This window comes from Monodon monoceros, unplaced genomic scaffold (genome assembly GCF_005190385.1).
Source record: "Monodon monoceros isolate NGI ecotype Baffin Bay Population unplaced genomic scaffold, NGI_Narwhal_1 Super_Scaffold_15, whole genome shotgun sequence".
Lineage (NCBI taxonomy): Eukaryota > Metazoa > Chordata > Mammalia > Artiodactyla > Monodontidae > Monodon > Monodon monoceros.
In genome coordinates, this window is record NW_021703771.1 from 65,090,381 (window position 1) to 65,111,917 (window position 21,537).

Below are 21,537 nucleotides of genomic sequence, written 5' to 3' on the forward strand. Positions count from 1 at the left end.
TTTTTAGATTCAATACATATGTGTTAGCATACGGTATTTGTTTTTCAATTTATGACTTACTTCACTCTGTATGACAGTCTCTATGTCCATCCACCTCACTACAAATAACTCAATTTCGGTTTCTTTTATGGCTGAGTAATATTCCATTTTATATATGTGCCACATCTTCTTTACCCATTCATCTGTCGATAGACACTTAGGTTGCTTCCATGTCCTGGCTATTGTAAATAGAGCTGCAATGAACATTGTGGTACATGACTCTTTTTGAATTATGGTTTTCTCAGGGTATATGCCCAGTAGCAGTATTGCTGGATTGTATGGTAGTTCTATTTTTAGTTTTTTAAGGAACCTCCATACTGTTCTCCATAGTGGCTGTATCAATTTACACTCCCACCAACAGTGCAAGAGGATTCCCTTTTCTCCACACCCTCTCCAGCATTTATTGTTTGTAGAGTTTTTGATGATGGCCATTCTGACAGGTGTGAGGTGATACCTCATTGTAGTTTTGATTTGCATTTCTCTAATGATTAGTGTTGTTGAGCATTCTTTCATGTGTTTGTTGGCAATTTGTATATTTCTTTGGAGAAATGTCTATTTAGGTCTTCCCATTTTTGGATTGGGTTTTTCGTTTTTTGATATTGAGTTGCATGAGCGGCTTGTAAATTTTGGAGGTTAATCTTTGTCAGTTGCTTCCTCTGCAAATATTTTCTCCCATTCTGAGGGTTGTCTTTTCATCTTGTTTAGGGTTTCCTTTGCTGTGCAAAAACTTTTAAGTTTCATTAGATCCCATTTGTTTATTTTTGTTTTTATTTCCATTTCTCTAGTAGGTGGTTCAAAAAGCATCTTGCTGTGATTTATGTCATGGAGTGTTCTGCCTATGTTTTCCTCTAAAAGTTTCATAGTGTCTGGCCTTACATTCATGTCTTTAATCCATTTTGAGTTTATTTTTTTGTATGGTGTTAGGGAGTATTCTAATTTCACTCTTTAACATGTAGCTGTCCAATTTTCCTAGCACCACTTATTGAAGAGGCTGTCTTTTCTCCATTGTTTTTTCTTGCCTCGTTTATCAAAAATAAAATGACCATAAGTGTGTGGGTTTATCTCTGGGGTTTCCATCCTGTTCCATTGATCTATATTTCTGTTTTTGTGCCAGTACCATATTGTCTTGATGACTGTACCTTTGTAGTATAGTCTGAAGTCTTGGACCTTGATTTCTCTAGCTCCGCTGTTCTTTCTCAAGATTGCTTTGGCTATTCATGGTCTTTTGTGTTTCCATACAAATTGTGAAATGTTTTGTTCTAGTTCTGTTAAAAATGCCATTGGTAGTTTGATAGGGATTGCATTGAATCGGTAGCGTTCTTTGGGTACTATGGTCATTTTCACAATTTTGATTCTTCCAATCCAAGAACATGGTATATCTCTCCATTTGTTTGTATGATCTTTCATTTCTTTCATCAATGTCTTATAGTTTTCTGCCTACAGGTTGTTTGTCTCCTTAGGTAGGTTTATTCCTAGTAATGTATTCTTTTTGTTGCAATGGTAAATGGGAGTGTTTCCCTAATTTCTCATTCAGATTTTTCATCATTAGTGTATAGGGTTGCAAGAGATATCTCTGCATTAATTTTGTATCATGCTACTTTACCAAATTCATTGATTACCTATCGTAGTTTTCTGGTAGAATCTTTGGGATTCTCTCTGTATAGTATCACATCAACTGCAAACTGTGACAACTTTACTTCTTCTTTTCTGATTTGGATTCCTTTTATTTCTTTTTCTTCTCTGATTGCTGTGGCTAAACTTTCCAAAACTATGTTGAATAATAGTGGTGAGAGTGGGCAACCTTGTCTCATTCCTGATCTTAGAGGAAATGGTTTCAGTTTTTCACCATTGAGGACGATGTTGGCTGTGGGTTTGTCATATATAGCCTTTATTATGTTGAAGTAAGTTCCCTCTATGCATACTTTCTGCAGGGTTTTTAGCATAAATGGGTATTGATTTTGTTGAAAGCTTTTTCTGCATCTACTGAGATGATCATATGATTTTTCTCCTTCAATTTGTTAATATGGTTTTTTACATTGATTGATTTGCATATATTGAAGAATCCTTGCATCCTGGGATAAAACCCAGTTGATCATGTTATATGATCCTTTTAATGTGTTGTTCAATTCTTTTTGCTAGTATTTTGTTGAGGATATTTGCATCTATGGACATCAGTGATATTGGCCTGTACTTTTCATTCTTTGTGACATTTTTGTCTGGTGTTGGTATCAGGGTGGTGGTGGCCTCATAGAATGTGTATGGGAGTGTTCCTCCCTCTGCTATATTTTGGAAGAGTTTGAGAAGGTTAGGTGTTAGCTCTTCTCTAAATGTTTGATAGAATTCACCCGTGAAGCCATCTGCTCCTGGGCTTTTGCTTGTTGGAAGATTTTTAATCACAGTTTCAATTTCAGTGTTTGTGAATTGTCTGTTTACATTTTCTATTTCTTCCTGGTCCAGTCTCAGAAGGTTGTACTTTTCTAAGAATTTGTCCAATTCTTCGAGGTTGTCCATTTTATTTGCATATAGTTGCTTATAGTAATCTCTCATGATCCTTTGTATTTCTGCAGGGTCAGCTGTTACTTCTCCTTTTTCATTTCTAATTCTGTTGATTTATATCTTCTCCCTTTTTTTTTTTGATGAGTCTGGTTAGTGGGTTATCAACTTTGTTTATCTTCTCAAAGAAGCAGCTTGTAGTTTTATTGATCTTTGCCATTGTTTCCTTCATTTCTATTTCATTTATTTCTGTTCTGATACTTATGATTTCTTTCCTTCCGCTAACTTTTGGGTTTTTTTCTCTTTCTCTAATTGCTTTTGGTATAAGTTTAGGTTGTTTATTTGGGATGTTTCTTGTTTCTTGAGGTAGGATTGTATTGCTGTAAACTTCCCTCTTAGAACTGCTTTTGCTGCATCCCATAAGTTTTGGGTGGTTGTGTTTTCATTGTCATTTTTTCTAGGTATTTTTTTATTTCCTCTTTGATTTCTTCAGTGATCTCTTGGTTTTTAAGTAGTGTATTGTTTATCCTCCATGTGTTTGTATTTTTTACAGATTTTTTCCTTTAATTGATATCTAGTCTCATAGCATTTTGGTCTGAAGAGATACTTGATATGATTTCAATTTTCTTAAATTTACCAAGGCTTGATTTGTGATCCAGGATATGATCTATCCTTGAGAATGTTCCATGAGCACTAGAAAAGAAAGTCTATTCTGTTGTTTTTGGAAGAATGTCCTATAAATATCAATTAAGTCCATCTTGCTTAATGTATCATTTAAAGTTTGTGTGTCCTTATTTATTTTCATTTTGGATGATCTGTCCATTGGTGAAAGTGGGGTTTTAAAATCCCTTACTATGATTGTGTTACTGTTGATTTCCCCTTATATGGCTATTAGCATTTCCCTTATGTATTGGGGTGCTCCTATGTTGGGTACATAAATATTTACAATTGTTATATCTTCTTCTTGGATTTATCCCTTGATCATTATTGTAGTGTCCTTCCTTGTCTCTTCTAATGGTCTTTATTTAAAAATCTATTTTGTCTGACATGAGAATTGCTACTCCAGGTTTCTTTTGATTTCCATTTGCATGGAATATCTTTTTCCATCCCCTCATTTTCAATCTGTATGTGTCCCTAGGTCTGAAGTGGGTCTCCTGTAGACAGCATATATATGGGTCTTGTTTGTATGCCCATTCAGCCAGTCTATGTCTTTTGGTTGAAACATTTAATCCATTTACATTTAAGGTAATTATCAATATGTATGTTCCTACTACCATTTTCTTAATTGTTTCGGGTTTGTTATTGTAAGTCTTTTCCTTCTCCTGTGTTTCCTGCCTAGATAATTTCCTTTAGCATTTGTTGTAAAGCTGGTTCAGTGGTGCTGAATTCTCTTAGCTTTTGCTTGCTGTAAAGGTTTTAATTTCTCTGTCGAATATGAATGAGATCCTTACTGGACAGAATAATCTTGGTTGTAGGTTTTTCCTTTTTATCACTTTAAATACATCCTGCCACTCCCTTCTAGCTTGCAGATTTTCTGCTGAAAGTTCAGCTGTTAACCTTATGGGGATTTATTTTTATGTTATTTGTTGCTTTTCCCTTGCTGCTTTTAATATTTTCTCTTTGTATTTAGTTTTTGATAGTTTGATTAATATGTTTTTTGATGTGTTTCTCCTTGGATTTATCCTGTATGGGATTCTCTGCACTTCCTGATTTATTTCCTTTCCCATATTAGGGAAGTTTTCAACTATAATCTCTTCAAATATATTCTCAGTCCCTTTCCTTTTCTCTTCTTCTTCTGGGACCCCTATAATTCGAATATTGGTGCATTTAATGTTGTTCCAGAGGTCTTTGAGACTGTCCTCAATTCTTTTCATTCTGCTCTGCAGTAGTTATTTCCACCATTTTATTTTACAGGTCACTTATCTGTTCTTCTGCCTCAGTTATTCTGCTATTGATGCCTTCTAGAGAATTTTAAATTTCATTTCTTGTGTTGTTCATCATTGTTTGTTTGCTCTTTATTTCTTCTAGGTCCGTGTTAAACGTTTCTTGTATTTTTACCATTCTATTTTGGAGATTTTGGATCATCTTTACTATCATTATTCTGAATTCTTTTTCAGGTAGACTGCCTATTTTCCCTTCATCTGTTTGGTCTGGTAGGATTTTACCTTCCTCCTTCATCTGCTGTGTGTTTCTCTGTCTTGTCATTTTTCTTAACTTACTGTGTTTGGGGTCTCCTTTTTGCAGGTGCAGGTTCGTAGTTTCCATTGTTTTTGGTGTCTGCCCCAAGTGGCTAAGGTTGGTTCAGTGGGTTGTGTAGGCTTCCTGTTGGAGGGGTGTAGTGCCTGTGTTCTGTTGTATGAGGCTGGATCTTGTGTTTTTGGTGAGCAGGACCACGTCCAGTGGTATGTTTTTGGGTGTCTGTGACCTTATTATAATTTTAGGTAGCCTTTCTGCTAATGGGTGGGGTTGTATTCCTGTCTTGCTAGTTGTTTGCCATAGGGTGTCCAGCACTGTAGCTTGCTGGTCATTCGGTGGAGCTGGGTCTTAGCATTAAGATGGAGATCTCTGGGAGAGCTTTCGCCGTTTGATATTACATGGAGCTGGGAGGTCTCTGGAGGACCAGTTTCCTGAACTTGACTCTCCCATCTCAGAGGCACAGACCTGAAACCTGGCCGGTGCACCAAGACCCTTCTGGGAAGTCTTTGGCCTTCTGCCAGCGTTCAGTACTTGTACTGTAGAAGTTACTCGACATGAAGTTGTATTTCTGATGTATTTGTTGGGAGGAAGGTGATCTCCACATCTTAATCCTCGGCTATCTTGGAGGTCCGCCATGACTTTTTAAATTATGCTTTTTTCAGGGTATATGACCAGTAGTGGAAATGCTGGGCTGTACGGTAGTTCAATTTGTAATTTTTTAAGGAACCTTCATACTGTTCTCCATAGTGGCTGTATCAATTTACATTCCCACGAACAGTGCAAGAAGGATTCCTTTTCTCCATACCCTCTCCAGCATTTACTGTTTGTAGAGTTTTTGATGATGGCCATTCTGATCGGTGTGAGGTGATACCTCACTGTGGCTTTCATTTGCACTTCTCTAATGATTAGTGATGTTGAACATCCTTTCCTGTGTTTGTTGGCATTCTGTATATCTTCCTTGGAAAAATTTCTATTTAGGTTGCCCATTTTTGGATTGGGTTGTTTGCTTTTGTGATATTGAGCTGAATGAGCTGCTTGTATATTTTGGAGATTAATCCTTTGTCAGTTGTTTCCTTTGCAAATATTGTCTCCCATTCTGGGGGGTGTCTTTTCATGTTTTTTATGTTTTCCTTTGCTGTGCAAAAGCTTTTAAGTTTTAGTGGGCCCCATTTGTTTAGTTTTGCTTTTATCTCCATTTGTCTAAGAGGTGGGTCAAATAGGATCTTGCTGTGATTTATGTCATAGAGTGTTCTGCCTATGTTTTCCTCTAAAAGTTTTATCGTGTCTGGCCTTACATTTAGGTTTTTAATACATTTTGAGTTTATTTTTGTGTATGGTGTTAGGAAGTAATCTAATGCCATTGTTTTACATGTAGCTGTCCAGTTTTCCCAACCCCACATATTGAAGAAGCTGCCTTTTCTCCATTGTAGATTCTTGTCTTGTTTATCAAAGATAAGGTGATGATATGTGTGTGGGTTTATCTCTGAGGTTTCTATCCTGTTCCATTGATCTATATTTCTGTTTTTGTTCCAGTACCATACTGTCTTGATTGCTGTAGCTTTGTATTATAGTCTGAAGTAAGATGCCCTGATTCCTACAGCTCCATTTTTCTTTCTCAACATTGCTTTGGCTATTCAGCGTCTTCTGTGTTTCCATACAAATTGTGAAAAGTTTTTTTCTATGTCTGTGAAAAATGCCACTGGTAGTTTGATAGGGTTTGCATTGAATCTGTAGATTGCATTGGGTAGTATAGTCATTTTCACAATGTTGATTCTTCCAATCCAAGAACATGGTATATCTCTCCATCTGTTTGTATCACCTTTAATTTCTTTCATCAGTGTCTTAGAGTTTTCTGCCGACAGGTCTTTTGTCTCCTTAGGTAGGTTTATTCCTAGGTATTTTATTCTTTTTGTTGCAATGGTAAATGGGAGTATTTCCTTAATTTCTCTTTCAGGTTTTTCATCATTAGTGTATGTGAATGCAAGAAATTTTTGTGCATTAATTTTGTATCCTGCTACCTTACCAAATTCATTGACTAGCTCTAGTAGTTTTCTGGTAGCATCTTTAGGATTCTTTAATAGAGTATCATGTCATCTGCAAACAGTGACAATTTTACTTCTTTTCTGATTTGTATTCCTTTTGGTTCTTTTTCTTCTCTGATTGCTGTGGCTAAATCTTCCAAAACTATGTTGAATGATAGTGGTGAGTGTGGACTACCTTGCCTTGTTCCTGATCTTAGTGGAAATGGTTTCAGTTTTTCACCATTTAGAATGATGTTGGCTGTGGGTTTGTCATGTTTTGTACTTGTTATGTTGAGGTAAGTTCCCTCTATGCCTACTTTCTGGAGGGTTTTTATCATAAGTGGTGTTGAATTTCATTGACAGCTTTTTCTGCATCTATTGAGATGATCATATGGTTTTTCTCCTTCAATTTGTTAATATGGTTTATGACATTGACTGATTTGCATATATTGAAGAATCCTTGGATTCCTGGGATAAACCTCACTTGATCATGGTGTATGATCCTTTTAATATGCTGTTGGATTCTGTTTGCTAGTATGTTGTTGAGGATTTTTGCTTCTATCTTCATCAGTGATATTGGCCTGTAGTTTTCTGTTTTAGTGGCATCTTTGTCTGGTTTTGTATCAGGGTGATGGTGGCCTCATAGAATGAGTTTGGGAGTGTTCCCCCTCTGCTATATTTTGGAAAAGTTTGAGAAGGATAGGTGTTAGGTCTTCTCTAAATGTTTGATAGAATTCACCTGTGAAGCCATCTGGTCCTGGGCTTTTGTTTGTTGGAAGATTTGTATTCACAGTTTCAATTTCAATGCTTGTGATTGGTCTGTTCATATTTTCTATTTCTTCTTGGTGTAGCCTTGGAACATTTTGCTTTTCTAAGAATTTGTATATTTCTTACAGGTTTCCATTTTATTGGCATATAGTTGCTTGTAGTAATCGCTCATGATCCTTTGTATTTCTGCAGTGTCAGTTATTACTTCTCCTTTTTCATTTCTATTTCTATTGATTTGAATTTTCTCCCTTTTTTTCTTGATGAATGTGGCTACTGGTTTATCAATTTTGTTTTATTCTCAAAGAACCACCTTTTAGTTTTATTGATCTTAGCTTTTGTTTCCTTTATTTCTTTTTCATTTATTTCTGATCAGGTATTTATGATTTCTTTCCTTCTGCTACTATTGGGGATTTTTTTTTCTTCTTTCCCTAATTGCTTTAGGTGTAAGCTTAGGTTGTTTATTTGGGATATTTCTTGTTTCTTGAGGTAAGATTGTATTGCTATAAACTTCCCTCTTAGAACTGCTTTTGCTTTGTCTCATAAGTTTTGGGTGGTAGTGTTTTCATTGTCATTGTTTCTAGGTATTTTTTTATTTTCTCTTTGATTTCTTCAGTGATATCTTTGTTATTAAGTAGTGTATTGTTTAGCCTCCATGTGTTTGTATATTTACAAGTTTTTCCCTGTAATTGATATCTAATCTCATAGCATTGTGGTTAGAAAAGACACTTGATACGATTTCAATTTTCTTAAATTTACCAATGCTTGATTTGTGACCCAAGATATAATGTATCCTGGAGAATGTTCCATAAGCACTAGAGAAGAAAGTGTATTCTGGTGTTTTTGGATGGAATGTCCTATAAATATCAATTAAGTCTATTTTGTTTAATGTAACATTTATAGCTTGTGTTTCCTTATTTATTTGCATTTTGCATGATCTGTCCATTGGTGAAAGTGGGGTGTTAAAGTCCCTTACTATGATTGTGTTACTTTTGATTTCCCCTTTTATGGCTGTTAGCATTTGCCTTAATCATTGAGGTGCTTTTATTTTGGGTGCATAAATATTTACAATTGTTATATCTTCTTGGATTGATCCCTTGATCATTATGTGGTGTCCTTCTTTATCTCTTGTAATAGTCTTTGTTTTAAAGTCTATTTTGTCTGATATGAGCATTGGTATTCCAGCTTTCTTGTGAGTTCCTTTTGCATGGAATATCTTTTTCCATCCCCTTATTTTCAGCCTGTATGTGTCCCTAGGTCAAGTGTGTCTCTTTAGACAGCATATATATGGGTCTTGTTTTTGTATCCATTCAGCCAGTGTATGTCTTTTGGTTGAAGCATTTAATTCATTTACAATTAAGGTAACTATCAATATGCATGTTCCTATTACCGTTTTCTTAATTGTTTTGGGTTTGCTATTGTAGGTCTTTTCCGTCTCTTGTGTTTACTGCCTAGAGAAGTTTCTTCAGCATTTGTTGTAAAGCTGGTTTGGTGCTGCTGAATTCTCTTAGCTTTTGCTTCTCTGTAAAGGTTTCAATTTCTCTGTCAAATCTGAATGAGATCCTTCCTAGGTAGAGTAATCTTGGTTGTAGGTTTTTCCCTTTCATCACTTTAAGTATGTCTTGCCACTCCTTTCTGGCTTGCAGAGTTTCTGCGAAATATCAGCTGTTAACCTTATGAGGATTCCCTTGTATGTTATTTGTTGTTTTTCCCTTGCTGCTTTTAATATTTTTTCTTTGTATTTAATTTTTGATAGTTTGATTAATATGTGTCTTGGCATGTTTGTCCTTGGATTTTTCATTTATGGGACTCTGTGCACTTCTTGGGACTTGACTGAGTATTTCCTTTCCCATATTAGGGAAGTTTTCAACTATAATCTCTTCAAATATTTTCTCACTCCCTTTCTTTTGCTCTTCCTCTTCTGGGACCCATATAATTCTAATGTTGGTGCGTTTAATGTTGTCCCAGAAGTCTCTGAGACTGTACTCAATTCTTTTCATTCTTTTTTTTTTATTATTGTGCTCTGCAGTAGTTATTTCTGCTATTTTATCTTCCAGGTCATTTATCCGTTCTTATTTCTCAGTTATTCTGCTATTGATTCCTTCTAGAGAATTTTTAATTTCATTTATTTTGTTGTTCATCACTGTTTGTTTGCTCTTTATTTCTTCTAGGTCCTTGTTAAATGTTTCTTGTATTTTCTCCATTGTATTTCCAAGATTTTGGATCATTTTTACTATCATTACTCTGATTTCTTTTTTCAGGTAGACTGCCTTTTTCCTTTTCATTTGATCGTTCTGGTGGGTTTTCACCTTACTCCTTCATCTGCTGTGTATTTCTCTGTCTTCTCATTTTGTTTAAATTACTGTATTTGGGGTCTCCTTTTGTAGGCTGCAGGTTCATAGTTCCCATTGTTTTTGGTGTCTGCTCCAGTGGGTAATGTTGTTTCAGTGGTTTTGTAGGCTTCCTGGTGGAGGGGACTGGTGCCTGTGTTCTGGTGGTTGAGGCTGGATCTTGTTTTTCTGGTGGGCAGGATGGCATCAGGTGTTGTGATTTTTGGTGTCTGTGAACTTAGTATGATTTTAGGCAGCCTCTCTGCTAATGGGTGTGGTTGTGTTCCTGTCTTGCTAGTTGTTTTGCATGTGGTGTCCAGCACTGGAGCTTGCGGGTCCTTGAGTGGAGTTGCATCTTAGCATTGAGACAGAGATCTCTGGGAGAGACCTTGCTGGTTGATATTACGTGGGGCCAGGAGGTCTTCGTGGACCAGTATCCTGAAATCGGCTCTCCTACCTCAGAGCCTGAAGCCCGACACCTGGCCAGAGCACCAAGATCCTATCAGCCACAGGGTTCAGAAGAAACGGGAGAAAAAAAGAAAGAAAGAAAAATGTTATTAAAATAAAAAATATATTAAAATAAAATAATTAAAAATAATAAAAAAAGAAAAGAAAGAAGTGAGCAATCCAACCAATAAATAAATACACCAATGGTAAGAAGCGCTAAAAACTATACTAAAAGAAACAAATAAATGAAGAGACAGATCCCTAGGAAAAATGGTGAAAACAAATGTATACAGACAAATCACTCAAAGAAGCATACATATACCCACTCACAAAATGAGAAAAGGGGGAAAAAATATATATATATATAAAATAAAGGAAGACAGCAACGAAATCAATAAACAAATCTACCAATGATAAAAAGCTCTAAATACTAAACTGAGATAAACATAAAACCAGAAACAAATTAGATGCAGAAAGCAAACCCCAAGTCTACAGTTGCTCCCAAAGTCTACCACCTCAATTTTGGGATGATTCATTGTCTATTCAGGTATTCCAAAGATGCAGGGTACATCAAGTTGATTGTGGATATTTAATCCACTGCTCCTGAGGCTGCATGGAGAGATTTCCCTTTCTCTTCTTTCTTCGCACGGCTCCTGGGGTTCAGCTTTGGATTTGGCCCTACTTCTGCATGTAAATCAACCTCTGGTGTCTGTTATTCATCCAGAAAGGAGGGAGTTAAAGAAACAGCTGATTAGGGGGCTCTGGCTCACTCAGGCCAGGGAAAGGGAGGCATACGGAATGCGGGGTCATCCTGTGGTGCCAGATGCCGCCATGACGTTACACCAGCCTGAGACATGCTGTGTGTTCTCTTGGGGAAGTTGTTCCTGGATCATGGGACCCTGGCAGTGGCGGGCTGCACAGGCTCCCGGGAAGGGAGGTGTGGATAGTGACCTGTGCTCACACACAGGCTTTTTGGTGGCTGCAGCAGCAGCCTTAGCATCTCATGCCCACCTCTGGTGTCTGCACTGATAACCACGGCTCACGCCCATCTCTGGAGCTCATTTAGGGGGTGTTCTGAATCCCCTCTCCTTGCGCACCCCAAAACAATGGTTTCTTGCATCTTAGGCAGTTCCAGATATTTTCCCGGACTCCCTCCCAGCTAGCTGTGTTGCACTAGCTCCCTTCAGGCTGTGTTCATGCAGCCAACCCCAGTCCTCTCCCGGGATCTGACCTCTGAAGCCCAAGCCTCCACTCCCAGCCCCCACCCACCCCAGCTGGGGAGCAGACAAGCCTCTCAGGCTGGTGAGTGCTGGTCAGCACCGATCCTCTGTTTAGGAATCTCTCTGCTTCACCCTCTGCGCCCTTATTGCTGCATTCTCCTCCTTGGCTCCGAAGCTTCCCCCCCCACCTACCCACTGTCTCCACCAGTGAAGGGGCTTCCTAGTGTGTGGAAGCTTTTCCTCCTTCACAGCTCCCTCCCAGAGGTGCAGGCCCCATCTCTATTCTTTTGTCTCTGTTTTTTCTTTTTTCTTTTGCCCTACCCATATATGTGGGGAGTTTCTTGCCTTTTGGGAAGTCTGAGGTCTTCTGCCAGCATTCAGTAGGTGTTCTATAGGAGTTTTTCCACATGTAGATGTATTTTTGATGTATTTGTGGGGAGGAAGGTGATCTCCATGTCTTACTCCTCCGCCATATTGAAGATACCCCATATTTATTTCTTTAAATGGCTTTGAGTTACTTGCTAGTGTCCTTCACTTCATCCTGAGGACACCCTTTAGCATTTCATATAAGATAGCTCTATTAGTGCTGAGCTCCCTCAGTTTACATTTATATGGGAATGTCTTACTTTCTCCTTCATTTTTGAAAGATAGTTTTGTCAGATATAGAATTCTTGGCTGACAGATTTTTTTTTTTCTGTCATCACTTTTAATTTGTCATTCTACTGCTCTCTGTCCTCTGTGGTTTCTGATGAGAATCAGTTGTTAGTATTGGTGAGAATCACTTGCAGGAGGCAGTTCACTTCCGTGTTCCTACTTTCACAATTCTTTCTTTATCTTTGTCTTTCAACAATTTGCAAGATATCTCGATGTAGTTCTCTGAGTTTATCGTACTTGGAATTTGTTGAGCTTCTTGGACATGTAGATTCATTTTTCATCAAATTTGAAAAGTTTTTATCTATGGTTTCTTCAAATATTATTTTGTCCACTTTCTCTTTTCACCTTCTGGGACTCCATTTTGTGTATGTTGGTATGCTTGATATTGTCCCAAATATCTTTTAAACCCTGTGCATTTTTCTTCATTATTTTCTTTCTGCTCCTCCCACTGAATAATCTTAAATGACCTATCTTTATATTTACAGATTCTTTCTTCCACCTATTGAAAATTGCTGTTCTACTTCTCTAGTGAAATTTTTCTTTCAGTTATTGTACTTTTCACCTCAGGATTTCCATTTGGCTTAAAAAATATTCGCTCTTAGTTGATGTTACCCATTTGGAGAAGCATTATTTTCCTGGTTTCATTTAGCTCTTTTCATGGTGTCCTTTAGCTCTTTTAGCATATTTAATACAATTATTTAAAATTATTTCTTAGGTAAACTCAATTTTAGGGCCTCCTTAGTGATGGTTACTTTTAGTTTTCCTGTGTGTGGGAAGAACCTTCTTGTTTCTTCTCTGTAGGCCTCATAATTTTGTTAAAAGGCAGATATTTTAAATATTATAATTTGGCAGCTCCAGAAATCAGATTCTTCCTCTTCCTCATAGTTTGTTGTTGCAACTTGTTGCAGTAGTTTTTTGTGCTTTTCTGAACTAACTTTGATATGTCTGAACTAAGAATGATATGTCTGGATTCTTTGTTTTGTTGGTCTGTGATATCTTTGTTCCTTCTCCTTAGTAGTCAGCTAGAGTTTTTCTTAAGCACTCAGAGCCAGAAAAAAAAAAAAAAAAAAAAAAGGAAAGAAAAAAGTGACTTTTTATTTTTGTAGTTTGGCTCTGTGTTAGAGCACTCTTTCAATGCTAGCCAGGAAATTAATAACCTTTCTTTAACCTTCACTTCCTGCTCACACAGAGCTTGAAGTTCAGCCAGAGGTGAAAGCTTAGGTTCTTCTCAGGTGTTTTCTGAGCATGGATCCAGACTTGGGCATTTTCTTTGGTCTTCTACATTCCCCAGAATATATGGGGGCCTCAAAGCCCTTCCTCCCCATGTTTCTCCTTCCCAGCCTCTTCATTCCTTAGCTTCTTGGTTTGTTGTTTGTCCTAACTACTATACAATACCTTGGTCCATGTTGCCATGGTTAATACATTTGCCTTTAAATGCTTTCAACAAGCACCACCAGGGAAGCTGCCTCAATCCTGTGGAAACTCTGAGGCAAATAAAACACATCAAGCCCTTGAGATGACATTTCAAAGACCCATCAGACAGGTTAAAACAATGAGTTCTGTATTGCTCCCTCTGGTTACAAATAACCTGCACCAGTAAAGCAGGTTGCCATCTCAAAGCTGCTGCTCAGCTGGGTTTCAGGGGATGGCAACCAGGTAAGTTTAATGTGCTAGAGATCTGTTACTAAAATCCAGTTGTTTTTCTCTTTATTAATGTTTTTCCTTTGATTCCAGAACTACAAAATAAGTTAATTCTGACAGTTTTTGCCAGCTTATTTCTTGCTTTTGCAGTATGATAAAGTTTTGAAATTCATACTCTGCTTTTTTTTTTTTTTTCGTATGTCAGTCTTTTTAATACTGATTTTAAGTTGTAGAGAGAATGGACACTACTTGTGGTCTAGACTTTTATTTTATATTATCTTTGATGATTTTCACTATAAATCCTAGAATTTTACATACAGTAATTACTAAATTATAATTTTGAATGAATTAATATATCAATCAGAATCTACATACAGACATTTTTATTACCTACCTGAGTGACTTATTCTGCAGTGTAAAAATTCTGAATTTAGGATAAGTTTCCTTATACTCTAAAATAAATTCTTCATGGTAACATTAGTTTTCCTTTCCTAACTACTAGTGAAGATAGAGAAAATATGGTCATTATATTTTTCATAATATCCTTGTGTACACAGAATAGTTTTAAAATTTAATCATCCCCAGATCTCTCTAGCTGTAAAATAAACAACCTTTCAGCCTTTCCTCATTGGTTTTATTTTCTGCCTGAATTATCCAGATAAGGACTGGAAAATAAAGACCTGTCTCATTTGGCTAAGTTAGCAGTCTTCAATTCACTTGGGAGTTGAGCAATACTTTTGCAATGAACTTTAGTTAGAATTTTTAAATTAAGTAATGTAAAATAGTTCTAGGAATATTACCCTTGGGAGTATTTCTTCCATAGTACTAGTGACTGGCCATAGATGTTTAATGGTTCATGCATTTGGGTTAGGGTTATCCTTAGCATGAATGAAGGCAGATCAATCTAGAGTTGAGACTTACTAACTTAGAATGATATATTCTGAAAGAGTATGTCCATATACTTGTATCCAAAATCTAGCAAACATCTGTAGAAAGAGTATTTAAAATACTGAAAATGTTATTGTTTAATGTCCTGTATTTATTTTTGAGGAAATAATATTTCTAGAGAGCTTTTTTGTACCAGGTAAATTCCTAGATGCTTTCTGATAAGTGTTTACTAACAAACAAATGTTAATACCTTGAATTAGTTATAACGTTCTTGTCTTAGTCAAGGAGACTAAGGATCTGAGCTGCTAAGAACCTTGTACAGAGTATGGCAGCTGTAGGAGTGTACCACTATAATCATCCTTTAGGAGAGAGCCTGCCTCAACTGATCGTATCTGATTGCAGAGCCTTTGGAATTCCTGCAGTAGTGTAGTTGAAGACGTGCTCTCCTCAGGCAGCTTCAACCAATGCTCAAGCACAGTAGTGTAGGCTGTGGTCATTGCTGCTCAAGGCAAGGCTCCTCTACAGACAATCTTCACCTTAGAGGTCCCCTTTGGGTTTCAGACTTTCTCAGACCTACACTACAGTCTGGGTCTCTTCCTTCCTAGTTGTCCTTCCTTTCTTCACAGGTGTCAGACCCGCATCACAGTCTGAGGGATTTTCCTGCCCACTTCTGCTCCCTCTTCTGTTATCTTTCACACACATTATCTAAAATAAATCTTTCGTACTGTAAATTCTGTTTTTGCATTTTCTTCCCAAAGGATCTAAAATGACACAAGGAGGAAGAATGATATACTGGAGGAAAGCAAAAGTTATTTATCTGGGGTGATTGCATTGGTAAAGGTTGTTACATATACCTGGATTTTCATTCTATTTTTCCCACTTTGAAATTCAGTCTTTTTGTACAACAATATTTTTTGTAAAATGAAGACAATCACATTTATCTTGCAGGGTTGTTGTGAATCTCTTGAGTGATGTAGTAATACTTGGCTCTTAGTAGGATCTCAAAAATGGTAGCTGTTAGTGTTGCTAATAAACAACAATAATATTATATAGTAAATATTATGAAATATGTGTAATAATAATATATTACATATTAAGTATTGGTTCTGGTATTAAAAATCAAAAATGTCCCCCCAACAAACTGTGTCCCTTTCCATGCCTCTTTTCTAGCATCATTCTCATTGATGGTGAAGGTTTTTTATATCTTAACTTTTAGTCATTTTGAAAATAATACATTGAATTTATATTGTCACTAAATGTTTGGATTGATGTGATGCTGTAATGATACGTGATTGTCTGCATAGTAATTGATTGTACTTGTCAACAAACAGCAATGTAGCTCTAAATGTTTGTAAATGGCACCCCTACACATTCTCTACTCAATTATTTCCTAAAGAGATTAGTCAAAGAGGCCACATGATTTAAGAGTAAAATACTTAGGCCTAAAGTGAGAAAGTCTGCTTTCAAAGTTTGTGTCATCTCACCAACTAACTATTATTTGGGGCAATTGTTCACTGACACATAACTAGTTTCCTTATTAATAAAATGAAAGGATTAGGGCAATTTATTTTTAAAGTCACATTAATCTATATAGTCTGAAAACTGATAATGATCAGTTCCTTAGAATTTACACTTTAAGTCTATAAGCAATACCATAATAATCCTAGATTTTCATTATTATATAATTGGTTTTATAATACATACTGAAGATGAAATTTTTTTTAAAAAAAGAAAGAGTCAAATGGATGCTTGTTTGTTAATAGTTAATAAATTAGGTAAGATAATTCATAATCAGATTTTTCATGTGATCTCATTTATTCATAAAAGATTACTAGAACAGTGATAAATATTAGAATTAATAGAATTTTTATAAATTTCACCAGAAAATATTAGTTTTAAAGAATACAAATAAAACTTTTCCACAGCCCCTTTCCTGAAAAAAATAATTAGGGAAAACATGCATAAATTTACCCTGCTAAAAATGTTGAAACAGTTAGAGATAGAGCACTCAGGATGATGTTTCCATCTTGACCCTCAGATAGAAGCTATGCTAGAATTTCTAGATTATGAAGTTTGCATCATACTAAAAATGTGTTGAAGTTTCACGATAATGTCATCTGAAGCAATATATGTTCAGGCTGTTATCCAAACTAAAGAGATCACATATGGCTTCTGGATCAATGTCTTGCTTGACATTGAAAGCATAGAGCTAACATGGATAGGTAAGAATAGGTCTTTGGTAATTAAGGATGGAAATACTACCCATCTGCAACAATTGCAACCTCACTTCAAATGATCTGAATTCAATTAGAAAAACCAGAGGGGCTACATATAAAAACAGTCACCTAAAGACAATTTTAAAGTATGATTCAATTCAATACAATGGTTAGTCATTTAATGTCCTCTATTAACCAGCAGCACTATGCCAAGCCCTGCACATCCAAAGATGAATAACACATGGCCCTGCCATGAAGGAAGAGTGATTTATTAGAAGACATGAGGTTTAGTCCAGGAATACTAAAGGGTGATTAATATAAGTAGGTATTTCTTACTGCATAAATAGGACAAATTAAGAGTGTTTAATTTGAGCAAAAATGCCATATGCCAAGAGACAAAGGTAGGGAGACAGACATAATAACATATCAATAACAGCATATCAAACAAAAGCAGCTACACCTGCTCATCTAAGGATTTGTTTGGTGTGGCAATGACGGTTTTGCATCTTGGCACGTAAATATTTCACAACACCAAAAGCTGAATCATCTTAAGATGAAAGGAGCAATATAAAACACAGTGTCTCCTCTCTGATCTCTCTCTCTCTCTCTCTCTCTCTCTCTCTCTCTCTCACACACACACACACACACACACACACACACACTCCTTAAGTGGCATTTGATACTTGATGACTTATTATTGTGGTGGTAAGAATCAATGCAGAGCTTATTTGGAGAACAACAATGCTGGTTAAAGAAAATGCTATACTTGCCAATGCTTTTAACATATCTGAGGTAACAGGGAAGCCTCTGCTCTGGCATAAAATGAGAATAGAGAATAGCCAGCAATATTTGATGTTCAAATTGTAAATCTGACTTACACATCATGGAATATTTTGGATAACAAGGTAATAAACTTCTCTATCCTCTTCATAAATCCTATGGGTTTAAAGACTGTTAATAGAATGACAGGAATATGACACTGTTAAATCCATTTAAATATGACTATCCTTAAAAGTGCTTTGGAAACAAGGAAGCATTGTTTAAGAAGTGTAAGAAATCTTTATGTATGCCAAATGTGCTGAGATTCAATGCATCATGTTTTCGTGCCTGTGAGTTAACAGCCACTGTCCCTTCCAGGGTCCGTAGTTGATTATTGGGAATGGGACAATGTGGCTTAGTAATATTAGGAGTCACTAAGAGTCACTGAGTGCTTTCTATATGCCAGGCCGTGGCTTAGATACTTTGCTTTGCCTTATCTCATTTAATTCACACAACAACACAATGAAGTCAGTACTGTTATTATTCCCTTTTTACATGGAGGGTAGTTGAGACTGTCAACCCATTTCTCAGGTCTTTCTAATTCTGTAACATGCTTCTCTGGTTTTGTAACTTTCAGTAGTAATAAATTTAGGGTGCTAAAATCATGTATAAAATGAATTTCCACAAAATTACTTTACCGATTTGAAAATACTGCTTATTACTCTACTGTTCACACATATATCTGTTTTATTGCTTTACTCTGGGGCTGTTATGGGGTGAATGTGTTTTCTAAACAGAATTGACCTCTGTTCTACACCAATCATCCCCTACAACCTAAGGCAATTTGCTGCAAGTCTACATGCTTTCACATTTCTTAATGCCTATTTTAAAATATCATCTGTTGATGTTACTCTAAATACCCCCTGCTTTAGTGTGGCATAATTACACATGGATTGCTAGACAAATATACCATTTAAATATAGTTCCTTGTTCCTCTAGTCCTTTGTAGACAACCTTTCCAAAGGTAACATTTAAAAGCACGGATCAACCTCAATGAAAGATATTTGAAAGGCAAATAATAATGATGCCGTTAAATGCTGAATGTCTCCAAAATATTTTGTGTTAGTGTACTTAATTCCACCTCTAAAGACTGGGAATCAATTATTTAATGAGAACATTTCAATCTAGTATTAGAATCTGGATGAGGATAAAAAGGAATTCTGAGTATGTTTCCCACACAGATCTCAGTACCATTACAATATGCTGGATGCTTTCCAATCCAGCCATTAGATTGTGAGTCTTTTTATGTTTCTGTGTACAGATCTCTATGGGTACCTAAAAAATATCTTCTTGCTAGAAATCCTTGCCTGCTGTTTACCCACAACTTTGTAGCATGCATGATCTTGAACAGATCAGTTAAGGTGTCTGTATTCCAGTTTCTTTATCTATGAAGTAGGAGGCTGGGTCAGATGACCTGTGCGATCCATGCCAGAACTAAAACATATTGATTCTGTACCCAAGAATGATGATTTACTGGGACTACTATGCGGTTTAAACCAACTGCTATTAAATTGAAAATACTCATTTATTCTTCTATTTTCTATAAAAATACTTTCATGGGTACCAGAAAAATTATTGCCACCACTATTGATAGGAAATACTAAAGTTCTGCTTGCTCTGGATTTCTTAGATAGCTTCTTTATACTTCGTAATTTTTAGCACAGATTTTTAGTGAGAGAACAGGTTTGTGGTTGATTGGTTGGGATCATGAGATATGATTCATGAGAATGAGAAGCTGACATACTGAGGATGCAGAAAAGAGAATTAGAAAGAGTTTTGGATGGCAATATTGAACAGGGAAAGAAGACAAGCAACTGCCTTCCTCTGGACATTCTGTTATATGAGGAAAACATATCTCTCTCTATTTGTGTACACACGGTTGCTTATGTTTTCCATTACTTGAAATTATATAAATAATTATTATAACAATATTATCCATCTTGTGTATAAAATGATGTGATATATTTAAAATCCTAAGGGCAAGGCCTAGAATGTAGCAAACACTCAACACGCATTCAATGTATTATAATTGGATTTTAAGGTAGAATATAATATGATCAGATTTACAACTTAGAAACTCACTCTAACTATGGAGTACTCCACTGTGTGGAAAAGGTAGTTAAATATCTAATGTGTCTCCCTAAGGAGACACAGGGTGATGGTTCTTGATTCAACTTGTGAGAATAGAGACAGACACAACTGGACAGATTTTGAGAGACATTAAAAAAAAAGAAATGTCAAGGATAACTCCCGTGTTTTTGAATTATTAGGCAATTGGATAGATTTCCTCTTCACTGAGGAAAAGAATAGTGAAAGAGAATCACTTTGAGACCAGGTAGGAGATCAATAGCTTGGTTTTAGAATTAAAAGTCTGAGGTACAATTAAGAATTTCAGGAGATGTGGAGTAGGCTGATTCAAATGCAGAGTCCAGAGGAGAGGTTGGAGCTGTAGATACTCATTTTGGAGCTACTGACATAAAGATGGGGTTGAAACCACATGGGTGGATAATATTCTTCAGCAGATTGTAATATATGGTAGAAAGATATCTTGTCTAAGGAATATCTATGTCGAAAAGTTGTGTAGAATAAGATGTGTAAAAGAAAAACAGTTATACAAGGCAGAGCTTAGTATCCCCATTTCATTAATAAGAAAACTAAGACTGACTTGTAGATTTTAAGTAAATTTGTCTGAGTTCATATGGTTAATAAGCAGCATAGCTGAGATTCAACTCAGTTTCATCCTGCTCCAAGCTCTTGGTCTATACGCCACACCTTCAATGAGTCTCTGGCTATCAACTTCAGCTTCTTGATTATTAAGTAAGATGTTTTTAGCACGGTGTAATTGGTAGCTTCTTCTTGCATTCTCTTTCTGCACTGAAAGATCCATCAGTGTACAACTGTGTTCCTTATTATGCAACAAAGAAGGGAGAGAGAGAGAGAGGGAGAGAGAGAGAGGGACTGGGGAAATACTTATAAAGATCCTTTACTACAGAAGCAATTTATTCATCGTCCAGATCAATAATATTCCTTAGAAAATCTCCAAAGCACTCTGAGGGCCTGTGTCATGTTTACAATGGCTCAGGGAGGAAAGATAGCTTGTTTAGATGCACCAAGTTGTGCCAAGTGAGAAAGGAAACAGAACACATCATTAACCTCCAAATATTCAAATACAATCTGACCTGACTATACAGGTTTCAAAGGGAAAGCCCACAAGAAGGCAGATGAGGTCAGAACTGCGTGGCTGGGCAGGCCTGAGGGAGGTGTTAATTCACTCCTACTTAAGCTATGCATACAAGTCAGTAATCAGAGTTTCACTTTTCAAGATGCCTAAACTCAAGTCAGAATTCGAAATGAAATTACATAAGAGTGTCTAAGGAGTCACAAAACATCCAATAATAGGTCGATAAAGTGTATATTTTTCAAATACTGTGTAAGAGGTATGCATTACAAATCTTGTCATTAAAAAATAGGAAAAACACTAACTGTAAAAGCTTCAGTTCAGAATAGCTCACACAAAGTGAATAAACAAAGGCAAATATAAAATGTTCGATTTTGTAAGGGCCTCACGATTGAAAAAGACGTTAATTGCTCATTCTAACCCAAAGATGCCAACAATTATAGTCCTTTTATAGTAGGGAAAAACCCCCAACAAGCCCAGAATACTTTGTATCAACTCAAGAGACACTCATCTAATGATGTTACCCAAGTGGTGAAACTGGAGACATTTCCATTCAGTACAGAGTATATTTCAGACAATGCTGGGAAGTTAGATTGAATAAAAAACAAATGAATAAATTTAACCCTGGAG